This window comes from Aristolochia californica, unplaced genomic scaffold (assembly GCF_029961685.1).
Source record: "Aristolochia californica isolate CCGP_79_NKW_82.1479 unplaced genomic scaffold, dmAriCali1.0.hap1 SCAF_7, whole genome shotgun sequence".
Lineage (NCBI taxonomy): Eukaryota > Viridiplantae > Streptophyta > Magnoliopsida > Piperales > Aristolochiaceae > Aristolochia > Aristolochia californica.
Window position 1 is genome coordinate 35,923,383 of NW_027182268.1, and position 6,000 is coordinate 35,929,382.

Sequence of the window (6,000 nt, forward strand, 5' to 3'; positions counted from 1 at the left end):
TGTACCCAAGGAGATCAATGAAGAGAGTTTCAAACTAAACCTTCCATGAGAGATAGTTAGTAGAGGTGAGTTTGAGTGGAGTTTGTATAGAAATATTGATGGTAATGAGGTGAAACTCGTTGGTGTTGAGGACCGTTGAGTACATTGGAGCATTTTGTAGTGGACATAGTGATTGATCTGGTTGAGTAGGCAGTGAGCAATAAGTCGTTGATAGTAAGAATTTTATTTTAAAAAACTTTTGTCGCACATGTGAACCACTTAAGCTACACATGCATTGTTCGCATGTGTGTGGGCTTCTTTTTCTTCGACTAATTAGAAACTTTTTGATTAATCAAGGGTCAAAACAGATAAAATGTGAAGTAGGGAGAAGGGGAGACCAATGCGGCGACTCCCATAGGCTTGATTCCGGTGAAGGCACTTATGAACTTCCTCTACAACAACGACGATGCTTTTGTGGGGATTGATCGATGGTTGCAGCATGATGGAGGCTGGAGGGAGTCAACTTAGGTTGTGCTAGTGATTGGCAGGGTTGTGAGGGATGCATCGTCGATGGGTAGTCTGAAGGACAACGACCATCGACATAAATTGGGTGTCAGCAATGGGAAGAGGATAATTGGAAGATGAAGATACAAGCTCAGGAAGGAGGCGATGATGATAAGAGAGGAATCGAACAAATGAGTGGCGAGGCGGATACGCGAGTATATCTACTTGCGCTTTCCCATGTTCTCGTGGAAGACAAAGCGATCAATTTTGGGTATGACGAGATCGTCATTGCAGCGTGGATCAAAGGTGTCACATGAGCATAGGAAAAAGGGGAAAGGAAGAGATGGTGAGGATGCAATCAATCGTTTCCGTTGGCTTAGATTGAATTGTTGGAGGTGCACGGAAACTCGCCCGGTGCGAGTTTTTGCCAGAGAGAGCGTTGCAAAGAGGTAGTGACGGGAAGAGAAGATTTCAAAAAAAAAAAAAATTGGAAGAAGGTAGATACAGAGGATTAATCGATATGCTGTAATACCATATGAGAAGTTGAACTGAACCACACTTTGCATTGATTAAAAGTTGTATTTATATACAATTTACACTAGAAATGATAAATATAATCATCAGACATTTCTCTCCTAAACGGAAGGGAACATAATCAATTATCACTGTTATGGAAATTGAGGGTTGTTATCATGGTGGCATGCTCTTCATGATGAAAGGACAGACTACAAGCGACGAATGATGCTAATGAAGTCAATATCGTGCTCTTCTGCACACCCCACTCACTCCAACAACTTTCATTGAGTACGGGCTTCTGATGCTTCGCCACATTGATGGTTGCCGCAGAGGAGGTGAGGATCACCCACCTCATCATGACTGCTTTCTTGCAAGATCTCATTACATTCAAAACCCCATTCATCGTGGGCTTGATCACTTCCTTTGGCCACCTACATGAACATTTGAAACAAATTAGTATATGTAGTATCAGAGAAAGAAAGAAAATTTACAAATAATTTCCACTTCCCAGTTGGCAGGAATTCCTACAGAGCAAGGCGAGCAATATTACTGATTTTTTTTTATTATCGATGATTAAAGTTGAACAACTCACCTCAGGATTGGTGGATTCGAAATCCATAGTGTCTGCAACGTGGAAAACACCAGTGCTGCCATTGATGGCTTTCTCAAAGCTTCCTTCGTCATCCAGATCAGCTTTCCATAATGTCAGCCTGTCGCTAGCACCTGGTACTGTTATGAAAAACGATGACAATAAAGTAATCACACATGACACAAATATTTACGTGGTTTGGTAAATTGCCTACATCCACGGGAGCTGCAGAGAATTTTATTACTTGAGGAATCACAATACAAAGTGGAGACGACTATTATTGCTCTGTTTCTCTGCGCGACGAGAGTCCAACAGTGTCTCTCTCTATTTCCCGCAGCGTTGAGTTTAGACCCGAAGCCTTCTCTGTTTCTCACAGCACTATCGAAGCTTCACGCAACGGCAATAAGCCTCCCGAACCTTATCTGTTCTGACAGCACCGTTGAAGCTTCACGTGACAGAAATAAGCCTCCCGAACCTTCTTTGTTCCGACAACACCGACAGTTAGAGAGCCTTCTCTCTTTCAGCAACGACGTTGCTTCTTGAGCCTTCTCTCTTCAGGCAACAACGTCGTTTCTCGAGCCTTCTATCTTCCGGCAACGACTTCGCTTCTCGAGCCTTCTCGAGCTTACTCTGGCCTTCTTGAGCCTTCACTGTGTCTGAGTCCCGAGAGCTTCTCTGTAAGCTACTATGTCTTTGTAAGTCTCGAGAAAGGGAAAAAATAAAATAGAGAGATACTTCATTTCTCCTTGAGTGCAACACACACAAAAATAAAAAAAAGAAATTCAAAATGCCCTCCATGTCCTGCTCGAACGGTGTGGACCAGACTCCACAGCACTCAACAATTCTCCCACTTGGAGACCGGTACACCAACTATGTCGCCCTCTTCCTCAAATATGATATCTTCCACCTCTGCAACTCATTGCCCCTGTCTTCATGCTAGAAGACCTGAAGTTGCGAACAACTTCAGTTTCTCAAGTGTAACACCCTTTGTCAACATATCAGCAGCGTTCTTACTTCCACAAATTTTCTCGAGTAACAATTGTCCGTCATCTAACAATGATCGTATAAAATGATACATGATTTGAATGTGCTTAGTCCTGGAATGAAATGTTGGGTTCTTGACAAAGAATATGGCACTCTGACTATCGCTGTAGAGAGTGCCCTTCTGATTCTTTTTGCCCAATTCCTCCAAAATACGATGTAGCCAGATCATCTCCTTTACAACTTCTGATACTATAATGTACTCATCTTCTGTAGTAAACAAAGAAAGTGTTTTTTGTAGATTAGAACCCCACAAAACTGCAATACCACCTAGAGTATAAACAAACCCTGTGGTACTTTTTCTGCTATCAATATCTTCAGCTAAATCAACATCAACATAGCCTCTCGCCTATGAGCTCTCCTGAGAAACACAAGCACGTTTCTGAGGAGCCTTTTAGGTACCTTAGAATCCACTTCACAGCTTCCCAATGTTGTTTTCCTGGGTTACTCATTTATCTACTCACAACTCCCACTGCATGGGCAATATCTGGTCTAGTGCAAACCATAACATACATAAGTGAACCAATGGATGAGGCATAAGGAACCTTACTCATGTACTCTTGTTCCTCCTCTTACTTGGCTGACTGATCTTTACTAAGTCTGAAGTGACTGCTCAAGGGTGTGCCAACTAGTTTGGCCTTGTCCATATTGAATCTACTGAGTACCCTTTTCACATACTCAGTTTGCGAGAATCTCAACGTGCCTCTGACTCTGTCTCTAACAATTCTCATACCAAGGATTTGTTTTGCAGCTCCCAAATCCTTCATTGCAAAGTGCTCTAACATCTGTTTCTTCAGATTATTAATCTCATCAATACTAACCCCTGCAATAAGCATGTCATCCACATACAATAACAGAATAATGTAAGAATTGTCAAAATGCCTGACATAACAACAATGATCTTCCTGACATCTGATGTACCCTGCACTGCACATAAAGCTGTCATATTTCTTGTACCACTGTCTAGGAGCTTGCTTCAGGCCATACAAACTCTTATTCAGTTTGCAAACTGAACCTTCCTTTCCCTGTACTACAAACCCCTCAAGTTGGTGCATGTAGATGTCTTCTTCAAGGTCTCCATGAAAAAAGGTTGTCTTCACATCTAACTGCTCAAGAAATAAATCTTCAGTAGCAACCATGGACAGTACTAACCGGATGGTTGTGATCTTCACCATAGGAGAGAAAATCTCAGAGTAATCAATACCATGCTTCTACTGAAAGCCTTTTACAACAAGTCTAGCCTGGTACCTGTTACTGTCATCATGCTCAGTTTTCACCCAGTACACCCACTTGTTGTGCAATGCTTTCTTCCGTGGTGGAAGTTCTGTCAACTCCCATGTCCGATTCCCTAACAGGGAATCCATCTCATCCTTCATGGCCACCTCCCACTTGCTAGAATTTTCATCTTGCAAGGTTTCTTCGTAACTCTACGGTTCTCCACCATCTGTCAACAGAATATAATTCAAAGTAGGTGAAAAATATTGTGGAGACCGAATAGTCCTAACTGACCTACGAACTGCAGCAACAGGAGTGGACGACTTTGGATCTGACTGTGGAATAATAGGAATGGGTGCACTGGACCCACTCTCCCCATCACTCGCATCTCTGCACTGCATTGTGTGCCCTCTGGTAGGTCATCCAATCTCACGAACTCGGACTCCTGAGGAACTGGTTCAGCAACTGTAATGGACTTGTCCTTGTACACAATCTTCTCATTGAAGATCACAGTCCTGCTACTTATAATCTTCTGACCCTAATTATCCCAAAAACGATAGCCAAATGCCTTGTTTACTACAAGCATCAGAATTAACAAGAACATAAGAAAGACAACCAAAAGTTTTAAGGTGAGAAAATTTGACCTCTTTCCCGCTCCAGGTTTCCACAGGTAATCCACAATCCAAAGGAACTAATAGCCCACTGTTTATCAAGTAGACTGCAGTATTGACTGCATCTGCCCAGAAAGTAGGTGGTAATCCAGCATGCTTTTAGTACGCTCATTTATGGTTCTGTTCATACGTTTAACAACTCCATTTTGTTGTGGTGTCCCAGGAATGGTCTTCTCCATTCTAATACCCAGAGTTGCACAATACTTCTTGAATCCGCCATCAGTATACTCACCACCATAATCAGACCTCAAACATTTTAGTTTTAAGCATGTCTCTATCTCAACCATGGCCTTCCAAATTTTGAACACATTAAATACTTCAGATTTATGATTCAAAAAATAAACCCATACCTTCCTGCTGTGATCATCTATGAACATGACATAGTCACGAGAACCTCCAAGGGATGCCACTGGGGAAGGTCCCCACACATCTGTGTACACAAGGTCCAGTTTTTCTATCTTTAGTGTTCTGCCACTTTTCAAGAAACTGACCTTCTTTTGTTTTCCCATAATGCAACTCTCACACATACTGAGATCAACTGATTTCAATTCTAGTAACTTGCCTCTGGAAAAAAAGTTCTTTCATGCCCTTTTGACTCATATGGCCAAGCTTGCAATGCCACAAATCTGTTATGCTTTCTGCAACGGTAGTAGTAGTAGTATTATTCAAACCAGTAGTTGAATAGAGTGTACCGGTTTTCTTACCCCGAGCCAATACCAATGCCCCTTTGGTGACCTTCCAGGTGCTATTTGAGAACACCACTGAATGGCCACAATCATCAAGCTGCCCAACAAAAACGAGGTTCTTCTTCTACTCAGGAATGTGCCTAACCTTTTGCAAGGTCCATTTGTTCTTGTTGGGGAGTGTATCTCCCATCCCCACCACATTCAAAACCTCTCCATCAGCCAGGTATACTGATGTAGAATTTAGTTACATCGGTTTTTATACCTCGCAAGCGTACAAATCGTTCATGTAATTTAGCGGGAAGCGAGGGTCATATCCACAGGAAGGACTGAATTTTGTATATTCTTTAGTCAGCTAGCCTAACCAAATATGATGAATTAATATGAACTAAACACTAATTATATCCTAAATTATCAAGCAATCATCTAATTAACTACTTGCACAACAGAAAACGTCAACTCTGGATTTTACGGTGATTCGTGCCTCTCTCGAGCGCCACGTAACCACGGATCCGATTTCTCAATCCTTGCGTCTAGACCCTCTCGGGAGCATAGAGTGAAAGACAAAAATCAGATTAAAATACCAAAATCCAACCTAAATTATATTCCTACCCTAACTAGCTAATTTAATCAAATATCTGGAAAATAAATATTCAATAAACATTAATTATCAAATCAGATTCAATAAACATTCAAAACCTAAGTTCAAACTATATAAAAAATAAAATTCCAAAATGACGAATTACTCCCCTTCTCCTTCCTCTCGCTCGGGCAGCAACTCGTTCTCACAGGTGCTGCAATT